The sequence below is a fragment of the Cupressus sempervirens genome, chromosome 10 (assembly GCF_028749045.1).
Source record: "Cupressus sempervirens isolate cs-2001-9-10 chromosome 10, ASM2874904v1, whole genome shotgun sequence".
NCBI lineage: Eukaryota > Viridiplantae > Streptophyta > Pinopsida > Cupressales > Cupressaceae > Cupressus > Cupressus sempervirens.
The window spans coordinates 862427097-862443988 of record NC_143127.1 but is presented as its reverse complement, the minus strand read 5'-3'; the positions used below and the strand labels follow the sequence as shown (position 1 = coordinate 862443988).

General features: G+C 39.5%; 1 pseudogene; it reads right to left on the bottom strand.

The window, feature by feature from the left end:
* LOC149536744 (MLO-like protein 6) overlaps positions 1-16892 on the bottom strand; it is a 48219-nt pseudogene that overhangs the window by 13588 nt on the left and 17739 nt on the right.

Genomic DNA, 16892 nt, shown 5'->3' with positions numbered 1-16892 from the left:
GTACTTAATTAAAGTGAATGGGTTAGGATTTAAATAAACCTTAGTTTATTTAAATCAAGGAAAGGTGAACATAATTTAATAAATGTAAAATTTATTTAATTAAAGGTAGGGGAATTAAATAAATAATAAATATCTATTTAATTGGCTAGGAAACAGGATTTGGACAATTTTAGGTGTCCACAGGATGATGAAAAACCATAGTGGTGGACTGCACACAATGATGTGGGGTATGTGCAGGATCATGGTGTGCCAAAAAGTGGCAATGTGAAACAAATAGAGTTTGAACATGTCTAAAAGCGCTTCAAAATTCGCTCTGACTTTTTTCACCTATCCAGGTACCAAACTTGGAAAGTAAGGCCCAAGCCTTATCGAATATCCGATATGAGATCGGTCAAATCGGATATCGGATCTCATATCGGATATCCGATATGAGATTCGATATCTGATATTGGTGGCATACAAATTGGAGGGAAAAGGCACAAAAATTAGAGCGAAAAATAAATTTTTAAGTGATATAACTAATTTGAGTTATGCAATGTGTAAAGATATAATATATAACCTATAAATATATAATATAATACCATAACTATTATATATAAAATAATATTATATATATATATATATAACGTAATGTAAAGATATAATATATAATCTACTAATATATATAATGATATATTATGTTATTATTATTATTATTATCTATAAATATAATATATATTATTATAATATATTATTATTATTATCATATGTAAATTATAATATATAATATATTATGTTATTATTATTATAATCTATAAATTATATATATATATATATATATATATATATATATATATATATATATATATATATATATATATATATATATATATAGGGTATGTGCAGGATCATGGTGTACCAAACTATGGCCTTAAGTGGCAGTGAAAAATCAGAAAATCAGGGTTATGTCAACTTGACACATAATTTTAAAGTGGTTATGGACTTTATATCAAAAATTTGTAAGAAAATAATCTGTAAGAAATTGAATGTAGTTTCTAAACTACTAGGCCTTATCAGGAGAAAAAAATAATTGATTGGTCAAAAGGTTGAATTTTAATGCAGTACTACAAAAATTTCAGGGCAAAAATAAAAAGTAGGTGCATGTCTGACCACCTTAATCAAAATCAAATGATAATATTTTTTTAATATAATTATAGATATGGAAAGTAGACTCATGCCCGGATGTGACGCATATTTTTTGGTATTTTTATTCCAAATAAATAATTAAATATGAATTTTTTACCAAAACTTTTTCGGAAAAAAAAAAGTCCCGTGTCTGACCACCTTAATTAATAGAAAATTTTACCAAATTTGATTTTATTTTATTTTTTCTTATGCTAGGCGAAGCATAGAATGTGACGCAACTTTTAGATTTAAAAAATGTTATACCGTTTGAAAATTATAGCTGTTTTTCAATCAGTATGTCAATCAGCACTTTACAATAATCTTCATTGATAATTAACTAATAAATAGTTATCGATCTCAGAATTTGACAGAAATTATATTGATGGAATCTTCAGGGCAATATTAAAAAACCCTTTTCATTTCATTCAATTTCAATCAAAATAACATTGTTAGACGACTACCCGAAGTCTGAGTATCACTAAAACCCTCTTCAAACACGTCTTTTGGGTTGACCGAGTAGGCTTGGTAAATACCAAGCCTAATCGGATATTGGATTTGAAATCGGATATCGGATTTCGAATCGGATATCGGATTTGAAATCGGATATCAGATTTCAAATTGGATATATGATTTGAAATCGGATATCCGATATCGCTAGGTGAATTTTGGTGGGAAATTTGAAATCCCAACCCATTTTGTAGGGAAAACCGGATTTAAGACTTATAGCTTATGATTTATAAATTATTTTTGTTATATTACTATGTAAATATGTATTATAATATATTATATATATATATATATATATATTATAACGTAATGTAACAATATAACATATAATATATTAATATATAATAATATATTATGTTATTCTCATTATAATCTATAAATATAATTTATATTATTATTATTTTTACTAAATATAATAACGTAATATATATATTATATATATAAGTATGTTATTAATATATATATATATAATAACGTAATATTTTTATTAAATATAATAAAGTAATATATATATATATATATTATAACGTAATATTTTTATTAAATATAATAACCTTTTATATATATATATATATATATATGTTATTAATATATATAATAACGTAATATATATATATATAAGTATGTTATTAATATATATATAATAACGTAATATTTTTATTAAATATAATAAAGTTATGTGTGTGTGTGTGTGTGTGTGTGTGTGTGTGTGTGTGTGTGTGTGTGTGTTATTAATATATATAATAACGTAATATATATTATAACATAATATTTTATAGCTTATAATTTATTTTTAAAAAAATTATATTACTATGTAAATATGTATTATAATATTTTATATATATATATATATATATATATATATATATATATATATATATATAATAACGTAATGTAAAGATATAACATATAATATATTAATATATAATAATATATTATGTTATTCTCATTATAATCTATAAATATAATTTTTATTATTATTATTTTTACTAAAGATAATAACGTAATATTTTTATTAAATATAATAACCATATATATATAGATATGTGTGTGTGTGTGTGTGTGTGTGTGTGTGTGTGTGTGTGTGTGTGTGTGTTATTAATATATATTATTATATTAATATATATGTTATTAATATATATGTATATTATTAATATATATGAGTCAAAGGGGGTCATAGGTTGACCTATGACCCCCTTCGACCCATTACATAACAACATATGTCCCTAGGGGTCCTAGGAACCCTAGTGACATCTTAGAATCATTCTTATGGGTCGAAGGAGGTCATAGGTTGACCTATGAACCCTTTCGATGCATTACATTAAGACATATGTCCCTAGGGGTCCTAGGACCCCTAAGGATATATTAGAATTATTCTTATGGGTCAAAGGGGGTCATAGGTTGACCTATGACCTCATTCAACCCATTAAATGATGACATATGTCCCTAGGGGTCTAGGACCTATAGGGACATATTAGAACTGTTCTTATGGGTCAAAGGGGGTCATAGGTCATCATATAACCCCGTTTGACCCATATGAAGCATTCTAATATGTCCCTAAGGGTCTTAGGACCCCTAGGGACATATGTCATCATGTAATGTGTCGAAGATGGTCATAGGTCAACCTATGACCCCCTTTGACCCATAAGAATGTTTCTAATATGTCCCTAGGGGTCCTAGGACCCCTAGGGATATATGTCATCATTTAATGGGTCGAAGGGGGTCATAGGTCAACCTATGACACCCTTTGACCCATATGAAGCATTCTAATATGTTCCTAGGTGTCCTAGGACCCCTAGGGACATATGTCATCATTTAATGGGTTGATGGGGGTCATAGGTCACCCTATGACCCCCTTTGACCCATAAGAATAATTCTAATATCTCCCTGGGGGTCCTAGGACCCCAAGGGACATATGTCATCATGTAATTGGTCGAAGGGGGTCATAGGTCAACCTATGACCCCCTTTGACCCATAAGAATGATTCTAATATGTCCCTAGGGGTCCTAGGACCCCTAGGGACATATGTCATCATTTAATGGGTTGGAGGGGGTCATAGGTCAACCTATGACCCCCTTTGACCCATATGAAGCATTCTAATATGTTCGCAGGGGTCCTAGGATCCCTAAGGACATATGTCATCATGTAATGATTCGAGGGGGGTCATAGGTCACCCTATGACCCCCTTTGACCCATAAGAACAATTCTAATATGTCCCTAGGGGTCCTAGGACGCCTAGGGACATATCTTGTCATTTAATGGGTAAAAGGGGGTCATAGGTCATCATATGACCCCATTTGACCCATATGAAGCATTCTAATATGTCCCTAAGGGTCTTAGGACCCCTAGGGACATATGTCATCATGTAATGTGTCGAAGGTGGTCATAGGTCAACCTATGACTCCCTTTGACCCATATGAACGATTCTAATATGTCCCTAGGGGTCCTAAGACTCCTAAGAACATATGTCATCATTTAATGGGTCGAAGGGGGTCATAGGTCAACCTATGACCCCCTTTGATCCATATGAATGATTCTAATATGTCCCTACGGGTCCTAGGACCCCTAGGGACATATGTCGTCATATAATGGGTCGAAGGGGGTCATAGGTCAACCTATGACCCCCTTAGACCCATATGAATGATTCTAATATGTCCCAAGGGGTCCTAGGACCCCTAGGGACTATGTCATCATGTAACGGGTCGTGAACAATTCTAAGACGTTCAAAAATATGTCATCATGTAATTGGTCAAAGGGGGTCATAGGTCAACCTATGACCCCCTTTGACTCATAAGAATGATTCTAATATGTCCCTAGGGCTCCTAGGACCCCTAGGGACATATGTCATCATTTAATGGTTCGAAAGGGGTCATAGGTCAACCTATGACCCCCTTTGACCAATATGAACGAATCTAATATGTTCCTAGGGGTCCTAAGACCTGTAGGGACATATGTCGTCATGTAATATGTCAAAGGGGGTTAGAGGTTAACCTGTGACCTCCTTTGAGCCATAAAAATGATTCTAATATGTCCCTAGGGGTCCTAGGACCCCTAGGGAGATATGTCATCATTTGATGGGTTGAAGAGGGTCATATGTCAACCTATGACCCGCTTTGACCCATATGAAGTATTCTAATATGTCCCTAGGGGTCCTAGGACCCCTATGGACATATGTCGTCAGGTAATGGGTCGAAGGGGGTCATAGGTCACCCTATGACTCCCTTTGACCAATTAGAAGGATTCTAATATGTCCCTAGGGGTCTTAGGACCCCTAGGGACATATGTAGTCATGTAATGGGTCAAAGGGGGTTATAAGTCAACCTATGACCCCCTTTGACCCATAAGAATGATTGTAATATGTCCTTAGGGGTCCTAGCACCCCTAGGGACAAATGTCATCATTTAATGGGTTGAAGGGGGTCATAGGTCAACCTATGACCTCCGTTGATCCATAAGAACAGTTCTAATATGTCCCTAGGGGTCCTAGGATCGGTAGGGACATATGTTGTCATTTAATGGGTCAAAGGGGGTCATTGGTAAATCTATGACCTCCTTTGACCCATATGAACGATTCTAATATGTCCCGAGGGATCCTAGGACCCCTGGGGAGATATGTCATCATGTAATGGGACAAATAAGGTCATAGGCCAATCTATGACCCCCTTTAACCCATATGAATGATTCTAATATGTCCCTAGGGATCCTAAGACCCCTAGGGACATATGTCGTCATGTAATGGGTTGAAGATTCTAATATGTCCCTAGGGGTCCTAGGACCCCTAGGGATATATGTTGTCATTTAATGGGTCAAAGGGGGTCATAGGTCAACCTATGACACCCTTTGACCCATATGAAACATTCTAATATGTCCCTAGGGGTCCTAGGACCCCTAGAGACATATGTCATTATGTAATGGGTCAGAGGGAGTTAGAGGTCAACCTATGACCCCCTGTGACCCATAAGAATGATTGTAATATGTCCCTAGGGGTCCTAGGACCCCTAGCTATATATGTCATCATTTAATGGGTCGAAGGGGGTCATAGGTTAACCTATGACACCGTTTGACCCAAATGAAGCATTCTAATATGTCCCTAGGTGTCCTAGGACCCCTAGGGACATATGTCGTCATGTAATGTGTCGAAGAGGGTCATATATCAATGTATGACCCCCTTTGACCCATAAGAACGATTCTAATATGTCCTTAGGGGTCCTAGGACCCCGAGGGACATATGTCGTCATCTAATGGGTCGAAGGGGGTCATAGGTCACCCTATGAGCCCCTTTGACCCATAAGAATGATTCTAATATGTCCCTAGGGGTCCTAGGACCCCTACAAACATATGTCATCATTTAATGGGTCAAAGAGGGTTATAGGTCAACCTATGACCCCCTTTGACCCATATGAAGCATTCTAATATGTCCCTAGGTGTCCTAGGACCCCTAGGGACATATGTCATCATGTAATGTGTCGAAGGGGGTCATAGTTCACCCTATCACCCCCTTCAAACCATATGAAAGATTCTAATATGTCCCTAGGGGTCTTAGGACCCTTAGGGACATATGTCATCGTGGAATGTGTCGAAGGGGGTCATATGTCACCCTATGATTCCCTTCGACCCATATGAATGATTCTAATATGTCCCTAGGGGTCTTAGGACCCCTAAGGACATATGTCATCGTGGAATGTGTTGAAGGTGGTCATTGGTCACCCTATGACCCCCTTCGACCCATATGAATGATTCTAATATGTCCCTAAGGGTCCTAGGACCCCTAGGGACAAATGTCGTCTTGTAATATGTCGAAAGGGTTCATAGGTCATCCTGTGACCCCCTTCGACCCATATAAACTATTCTAATATGTCCCTAGGGGTCCTAGGATCCCTTAGAGACATATTTTATCATGGAATGTGTCGAAAGGGGTCATAGGTCATCCTATGAGCCTTTTTGACCCATATAAATGACTCCACTAGAAATAATATAGTAAAAATAATAATAATATAGTATAACAATCATATATATATATATATATATATATAATTTATAGATAATAATAATAATAACATAATATATTATATATTATAATTTACATATGATAATAATAATAATAATAATAATATATTATATATTATAATTTATATATGATAATAATAATAATATGTATTAATAACATATATATAATATATTACATTATTATATTTAATAAAAATATAGTAAATATAATAATAATATATTATAATAATATATATTATATTTATAGATAATAATAATAATAATAACATAATATATTATTATATATTAATAAATTATATATTATATCTTTACATATTTCATAACTCAAATTAGTTATATCACTTACAAATTTGTTTTTCCCTCTAATTTTTGTCCCTTTTCCCTCCAATTTTTATGCCGCCGATATCGGATATCGGATATACGATATGAGATCCGATATTCGATATGAGATCTGATATCCGATCTCATATCGGATATCCGATAAGGCTTGGGCCTTACTTTCCAGGTTTGGTACCTGGATAGGTGAAAAAAAGTCAGAGCGGATTTTGAATCGCTTTTAGACGTGTTCAAACTCTATTTTTTTCACATTGCCACTTTTTGGCACACCATGATCCTGCACATACCCTATATATGATTATTATACTATATTATTATTATTTTTACTATATTATTTCTAGTGGAGTCATTTATATGGGTCAAAAGGGCTCACAGGATGACTTATGACCCCTTTCAACACATTCCATGACGACATATGTCCCTAAGGGATCCTAGGACCCCTAGAGACATATTAGAATAGTTTATATGGGTCGAAGGGGGTCATAGGATGACCTCTAAACCCTTTCAACATATTACAAGACGACATTTGTCCCTAGGGGTCCTATGACACTTAGGGAAATATTAGAATCTTCATATGGGTCGAAGGGGGTCAAAGGGTGACCAATGACCACCTTCGACACATTCTACGATGACATATGTCCTTAGGGGTCCTAAAACCCCTAAGGACATATTAGAATCATTCATATGGGTCAAAGGGGATCATAGGGTGACATATGACCCCCTTTGACACATTCCACGATGACATATGTCCCTAAGGGTCCTAAGACCCCTAGGGACATATTAGAATCTTTCATATGGTTTGAAGGGGGTCATAGGTGAACTATGACCCCCTTCGATACATTACATGACAACATCTGTCCCTAGGGGTCCTAGGACACCTAGGGACATATTAGAATGCTTCATATAGGTCAAAGGGGGTCATAGGTTGACCTATGACCCCCTTTGAACCATTAAATGATGACATATGTCTCTAGGGGTCCTAGGACCCCTAGGGACATATTAGAATCATTCTTATTTGTCAAAGGGGCTCATAGGGTGACCTATGACCCCCTTTGACCCATTAGATGATGACATCTATCCCTAAAGGTCCTAAGACCCCTAGGGACATATTAGAATCATTCTTATAGGTCAAAGGGGGTAATCGGTTGACTTATGACCCTCTTTGACACATTACATGATGACATATGTCCCTACGGGTCCTAGGACACCTAGGGACATATTAGAATGCTTCATATGGGTCAAACGGTGTCATAGGTTGACCTATGACCCCCTTCGACCCATTAAATGATGATATATATAGCTAGGGATCCTAAGAACCCTAGGGACATATTACAGTCATTCTTATGGGTCAAAGGGGGTCATAGATTGACCTATAACCCACTCTGACCCATTACATGACCACATATGTCCCTAGGAGTCCTAGGAACCCTAGGGACATATTAGAATGTTTCATATGGGTCAAATGGGGTCATAGGTTGACCTATCACCCCCTTTGAACCATTAAATGACAACATATATCCATAGGGGTCCTAAGACCTCTAGGGAGTTATTAGAATTTTTGACCCATTACATGATGATATATGTCCCCATGGGTCCTAAGATCCCTAGCGACATATTAGAATCATTCATATGGCATAAAGGGGGTTGTAGATTGACCTATGATCCCGTTCAACCCATTACATGATGACATATGTCCCTAGGGGTCCTAGGATTCCTCGAGACATATTAGAATCATTCATATGGGTCAAAGGGGGTCATAGGTTTACCAATGACCCTATTTGACCCATTAAATGACGACACATGTCCCTACCAGTCTTAGGACCCCTAGGGACATTAGAATTGTTCTTATGGATCAATGGGGGTCATAGGTTGACCTATGACCCCCTTCAACCCATTAAATGATGATATTTGTCCCTAGGGGTGCTAGGACCCCTAAAGACATATTAGAATCATTCTTATGGGTCAAAAGCGGTCATAGTTTGACCTATAACCCCCTTCAACCCATTACATGATGACATATGTCCCTAGGGGTCCTAGGACCTATAGGAGCATATTAGAATCATTCTTATAGGTCAAAGGAGGTCATAGGTTGACTTATGACCCACTTCGACAGATTAGATGATGACATATGTCCCTAGGGGTCCTAGGACACCTAGGGACATATTTGAATGCTTCATATGAGTCAAAGGGCGTTGTTGTCACTTAGGTTTGCACCCTTGTCCAAGGCCTATGCGTGAGGACAACCTAGTGAAACATGGAAACAACCTCCAAGTTGTGGGACTTGAACTGCGAGGTTGAGTCTCCGGAGAAGGCCGGCTTCCTCTTACTGTCAGAGTGCACCTATCTATTCTCAGAAGAAAAAGGGAGAAAGAGAGCATGAAAGAAAATCTACCTAGTCTAATCTAAGGCAGTGATGCACCAAAACAGAGTGTTTAGACTCATTTTTGCCCATATATGCACTACAGAACTAAGGTAACATCCAAAGTCATACATTCATTCAGACTTATATCGATCAACAACCACATACAAATCAGGAAACCAACTGAATAACACCAGGAAAAGAAGGTTTCGCTTGTATATTATTCAATAGGCCAAAGATAGATACAGTATGCAGACCACTGATCTCAACAATACATCAATGAGAGGCAAAATGATGCACATACACGTTGATGGCTGAAAGAGATGATACAGGATGCTTATCTAGCTTAGAGGCAAAGGGATTTTTACACTGCAAGTCTGCAAGCAGTAGCAGAGAAAATCAGGAAGAGTCGACCCTTACAAAATGTACAAAATTTGCCTTTATACTTCAAGCGTAACTGAGATATTTTTGGCTAAAATGACCCTACAACTACCTGCCATTGAGTACCATGGAAGACAATCATGGAAAAAATCTCTAGAAATTTTGATCTCTTTCGCCAATAATGTCCTGAGAAAACTGAAAACGATGTCATAACTGCACTCTGACCTAGTGGATGGATCAATGGGTGGGTGGAGTGTCATTCTGTGTTTTACATTTACTCTGGTAGGTCGAGATTTATCATGGAGATCAGATTGCATGACAAAATTGATTATCCTCGCCTCCTGGTTCAAAGATCAAAAGGTCAACCAGGCTCCCTATGCGTCAACTAGGCCGCGCGGGCCAATTGCATTTCTTTATTTCGCCACCTGGAGGTCCTCCCACGGTCGACCACCCTTCATTGGACTAACCGCGCCACCCTGAATACTATCATGATGGTGACGGTTACACTAACCGCCAATCGCCATCCTAGACTGCGCCGACAAGACACGTGTCGACAAGGCGCTGTGTCGCCAACATAACCCTCGCACATCTCCGCCATAGAATGATGGCGCCTACCATCGATCAGCCTCGATCCAACAATCATGGAGACTCATCATTCTACAACCTCTTCCCTTGTAAATCACTGGGCCCGCGGGACATGTGGCACTTCCCCATTGGTCTGATGATCACTTAGTCCTTACTGCGCCAGCTTTATGAAACATGGTTCCACCAGGACACGTGGCACATGGGCGCTAACTCACTATCATAAAATTCATGCAGTTTCTCCATGGAGAGATAGCACCTGCCGCTAATCCCTATAGATCTGACAGTGTAGAACCCACCTCTGCAACGTGCTGGTTGCATCAAGAAACTGGTCCCACGACATGTCCATGCCCTAACCTGGCATATGTGGCAAATCCTGATTCGTCGTCGACCCTCCAATCCACGACTGGGCCCATCCTGTTTGGCACCACCTTAGCGACGCATCCTAGCGAGACTTGACCCCACCGACATGTGGAAAAAGGGTGCCAAGTCGCTATGCTAAAACACCCATAGCTTCGCCATGGCGAGATGGCACCTACCGTCGATCCTTTCCAATCCGATAGTCACAAAACTCTCCCTCCTGCGACCCTCCTTTTCTCATGATTTGCTAGGCCCATTGATACGTGGCGTCTCCTCATTGGTCTATTGGTCACTTAAATCTAACTACATCGGCAGCATGGAATGTGGCCCCACTAGGACATGTGGTGCACGGGCGCTATGTCACCGATGTTAGCTCTCGAGCAGTTCTCGATAGCAAGACAGCACCAGTCGTAGATCCCTGCGGATCCGACGATCGTGAAGACTCGCCATTCATGCTGAGACTACTGGGCCCACTGTATGCCATGCACTGACTCATACACATGGCACCTCCTTATTTGGTTCGATGAAGACTAGCTGGCAACCCAAGACCTGATCCGTAGAGAGACCACGTGTCAGCTAGGCGCCATGTCGCTATGCAAAAATCGAGGCCAAATTCCCATAGCGCCATAGCGCCCACTGACAGCGTGCCCTGAGATTTAAGTGTGTCCCCATCTGATTCACCATGCCGACTGTGCTTGCACAGTACCCGCTGGGACCCATCTGTCTGATCATTTCTTGCCATGGTGAACTTTTCACTTGGGTGCTATGTTGCCATTAGAAAATGCATGGGTTTTCCATTGGCGCCATAGTGCCTCACCGTGTTTTTGAAACCTCTGAGCCATGAACCTGTCTGCCCGTCACCACGAAACCTCTGACCTACTGTACTCTGCGACCTATGACCGAACCCATCCCACTCATTGCCATATTCGTAACTGCACCACACCTTGGATGACACCTGGCGATCCTTGGTGAGACCTGGTCCTGTTGATCCACTTGGCGGATGGTCGCCATGTCGCTATGATAAAATATGCACATCTTTTCCATAGCGAGATGGTGCCATCAATTGATGTGACCAAATCTGACGATCATGAGGACTCGTCATACCTCATGCTTCCACCCTCCATGTCGATACACTTGGCATCGCTTTGAGACATGGCCCCACCTGACACGCGTCACCAGGGTGCGATGTCGCTATCAGAACCCTCGCACAACTCCTCCATAGCGCGATGGCGCTTACCGTTGATCTGAGCTGATTCGACGGTGGTGAACATAAGCCCTGACTGTGTTAGTCGTGTCGACAGGAACTCTGACCTAGCACACGTGGTTTCTCCTGATTCGTCGCCGCAACACCTGATTTCGCCGGTTGTCAAAATTCACCGCCGTGACTATTTTTGTTGGGCGCTATGTCGCTATGGAGATTTTCTGGCCGATTTGCAATAATGACATAGCGCCAAGGGCATTAAGAACCTTTTATGACCCGCAAAACACCAGACCCAGCCCTGCAACATGTCTTCAGGGCGTCATCGCGCTATAATAAATATCGTGCATTTCCCTTATAGTGCGATGGCACCAACCGTTGGTCTGCTTAGATCTGATGGCCAGAAACTTGCAGGTTGCAACATTAAAACACTTACTCTGAGACTAACCATTGAATAAGCCGTGCGTTTGAATCTAAATCCTTGGCGGTAAAACTAGAGGTAACACTTCTGGTGACTCGCAGGGGGCATGAGCCTGCTCAATGCATGACCAGTGCCTGAGAATAATCCATTGGGCCATAGAGTCAAAAAGAAGACCTGGAAGATACGAAGCTGAGAGCTGCAAGAAACCCTAACCTCTAATGAGGAAATCAAAACATTAAAGAACTATTGAACTCTGGCTCTGTCTTGTGACTTGAAAACAAAAAATAGGACTTCCTCAGCAACTTGAGACTTGTCAAAACTTCGGGAACTGGTGACTCAAGAAGTGAGCCATGTGCACACGCACTTATTGTAAAACAGGAACAACAGGAAGCAACTAAACTAGCTATGTACATGGATTCACAACTTTCAAAAACAGGGCTTCAAATGGATCCCATTGACTGGAATGGGCAGAATTTCACCATTTGGCCTGCTTAGCTGGAACACATTGGCCTGTTTGCAACTGGAGATCAGATAAGGGCCACTCCATAGTGGATCAAATTTGGAGTGCCTTCCTGGTTTTTCTCTGTCTGAATCCCACTTGAGAACTAAATCTCCTTCTTTGAAGATTCTGGCCCTTGCCTTCTTATCAAAACTCTTCTTCATCTGCTGCTGGTGTATCTCCAGGGTTTGCATAGCTTTGTTTATCTTTTCTTCTAGTTCAATCAACTCTACCATTCTCACTGACATGGGACTATTTTCAACCAATTCCAGCTGATGAGCCAACTCCAAGGATGGGAATTCCAACGAGATTGGAAGTCTGGCCTCTCTACCATATACCAGCACAAAAGGTGAATTTCCAATAGATTTCTTGGGTGTTATCCTATCAACCCACAGAGCAGTCCTTAATTTTTTATGCCAGACCCTCTAATTGTCTTCTATCATTCTCCTTATGATTCTGATCAGATTCTTATTGGAGGATTCAGCCAAACCATTACCCTGCGGGTAGTAATTTGATGATGTGCTCAGATAGATATTGTGACTCATTGCCCATGCACAAATCTGGGTTCCAACAAAAGATTTGGCATTATCTGAGATGATAGTAGAAGGAGCTCCAAACCTAGATACAATTCCATCAAGGAATTCAACAACTGATGGCTCTGTAGCATCCTCCAAGGAAACTGCCTCTGTCCACCTAGTGAAATAATCAATAGCAGCCAAGATCCATTTGTGACCTGCACTAGATGGAGGATTAATGGGGCCTATAAAATCCAACCCCCGCTGGGTGAAGGGCTGATCCACCTGAATAGGATGAAGAGGAAGAGCTGCAAGTCTCTGTTTTCCTGAGAAAAAGGCACATTTCTCACATTTTCTCACATACCTATAACAATCATGGAACAGAGATGGCCAGTAATATCCAGCCCTCATGATCTTCATGGCGGTTGTTCTTGCAGAGAAGTGGCCACCATCAGGGCCATCATGAAGTTCTTTAATCATCCTCTCAACCTGATCTTCTTCAATACATCTCAACAAGGTCCCATTAAAATCCCTCCTTAATAGGACATCATCAATCACAACATAGGGAATGGGCTGCAGTCTATATTGTCCTCTTTTAACTCTATCCAATCCCTGAGGGTATCTATTCCCTGATAAAAAGTTCCTCATGTCATCCATCCAACTCCTTGGGGCATTAACATTTCTTTCCTCCTGCTGCTCTGCAATTACCATAGCAATCCCTTCATCTGAATCCTGACCTGATAACATTTCTTTGCATAATCCTCTCCCTCTTACCAATTTGGTAATCTGAATATCAACATCATATTCCATTACCCTAGTGATCCATCCAGCTCTCTTTTCACTGATGTTCTTGCTTAACAGGAAGTCTTTTACACTCGCATGGGGCACCAACAAATGGATCCTATTGTGGGATAAGAGGTGTCTAAATTTCTTCAAGGCTCTAATGACTGCAAGGGCTTGCTTCTCAACAAAGCTATACTTATCTTCATATTCCTTGAGTCCTTCACTAAAGAAGGCTATGGCCTACTCCTCATTCTTTTCATTTGTCTAAGTCAAGACAGCAGAAACACTTGACTCACCACCTAAAGTGTAGAGGATGAAATCTTTCTCAAAATTTGGGTTCATGAGAGTGGGGGCCGAGGCTATGGCTGCCTTGATTTCTTCAAAACTCTCCTTCCCCTCCTTAGTCCATGAGAAGACCATATTTTTCTTAAGCATGGCTGTGAGGGGTTTCACCATGATGGCGAGATTAGGAATAAACCTTCTTACAAAATTTATCCTACCAAGGAAACTTTGCAGCCCTTTCTTGTGTTTAGGGAGAGGAAGGGCAAGTATTGCTTTTGTTCTTTCTGGATCAATGGTCAACCCATCCTTAGACACAATGTGTCCCAGTAATTTTCCTTGGCTTGTAGCAAAGACACACTTGATTGGGTTGAGGGAAACCCCAAAATCTCTACATCTTAGAAATACCTGTCTCAAATGATCAAGATGATCTTTTACATTCTTGGAATATACAGTTATATCATCAAGGTATACTAAGACAAACCTGTCGATTAATCTTTTGAAAGCTACCTCCATCGCCTTTTGGAATGTGGCACCTATATTTGTTAGTCCAAATGGTATCTTGTAATAAGCATAGGTGCCCCATTTAGTAGTAAATTCTATCTTATATCTGTCAGATTCTTTAACCAACACTTGGTTATAACCAGAAAATCCATCAAGAAAAGAGAACCTCCTTGACCCACTGACCTTGGATAGAATTTGCTCCATAGAAGGGAGAGGATGGTGATCCTTAAGGGAAGCCTAATTAAGATCCCTAAAGTCCACACACAATCTGATTTCTCCATTCTTCTTCCTTACAAGGACAAGGTTAGCCACCCATGATGAGTGTTTGATAGGAAAAATTATGTTAGCTTCAATCAACTTGGATAGTTCCTTCCTCATTAAGGGTTCAATCTTGGGATTCACTGGCCTCTTTTTTTGCCTTACTGGTTTGACCCTATCAACTAAATCTATGGTATGCTGAAAAAAACTAGGGTCAAACCCCTTTAAGTCATCATATGACCAAGAAAACACATCATTAAATTCTTGACATAGATGAATGAAATTTTCTTGCTCAGCCTCAGAACATACCTTCCCCATGTTAAGAGATTTTCCATCAGCAATAGTAACTGGAGCATGATCATCCTTTTCTGCAGCTAGATTTATTCCTTTGCCCCTTGTCTGATCATCAGGATTAAAGACACTCTCCAAGGTAATGAGACCCTTGGGAAACTTGTTGGAACTAAGGTGAATGATCTTATCACCATACTGATCTTGTAGTCTTGACTGATTTCTTTCTGAAAATTCTGCTTCATTCTGCAAGGAACTCACAATCAGCTCATCAGACTCAAACACCTGCCAATGAGTATTATTATCAGGAACAACAGGGCTTATTACCACCCTTATTTGTTGCTTCTTCTCTTCCTCAAGATTCCCTGGCACATCATAAGATGCACCCACTGCTGCAAGTCTATCAGCATATTTTTTTTCTTTCCTAGGAATACTTTGGATATTAAATGCTTTGAAACCCTCAAGCAAATCCCAGACTTTGTGTTTGTAAGACTTGAGCAGGCCATTTTTGGTGATATTCTAATTTCTCACTTGGTTCACTACCAACTCACTATCTCCATATACTTTCAAGGCTTGAATTCCCCTCTTTTGGGAAAGTAGGAGACCTTGGATCAAGGATTCATACTCGGCCACATTATTGGTACAACTGAATTGGAGCCTAAAAGAGAAGTAGTATCTTATTTGTGCAGGAGAGATCAACATAACATTGGCCCCTGCTCCATTTCTATTCCTTGAGCCATCAAAGTACATATTCCATATTCCACTCATGTCATCATTACCTCCAACAAGATCAAGAACTTGAGCCTCCTTCTCTATTATGTAATATGTACTAAGGCATGTCTCAAGAGTTTTCAACATAGGCACAAATTGACATGTATTTGCCCACTCATCTAAGAAGAAATTAGGAATCTCTACTATGGAGGTGGCAGGCTCATTCACTATGTCATTTTCATCCATCTATAAAATAGGGCAATTCATATTAATGAAGTTGGGAGTGTAGGGTTCAGCGTGATGAAGGGCTTGAGGTTCTACTCTAATTGAAGCGTTGGCCCCATATCTGGTCTTAAATGACATATAAGACCAATCAGCAGATATGAATCCACCTATTTGGGCAGTGAAGTCTCTTGAAAGACAGATGGCAAAATAGGGCTTGACTTCAGCAACAGATATGTCTTGAATCACAGTACAACCAGGGCATGCATGTAGGGCCATTTCCACATTCCTAAGGATTCCTACGGTTTTGACAGTACTCCCATCTAGTTGTAACACATCCCTAATAATGGGCTCATATTTCATTCCTAAAGCATCAGCAACACACCTAGGCATTACTGAGCTGCTAGCCCCTGAATCTATCATGCAATTATGGACTAACTTGCCCCCTATAATCAGAGAAACATAGAATGGAGGAGGTCTAACCTTTTTATTTGTCTCCATGTCACCTGATGGTTGTAC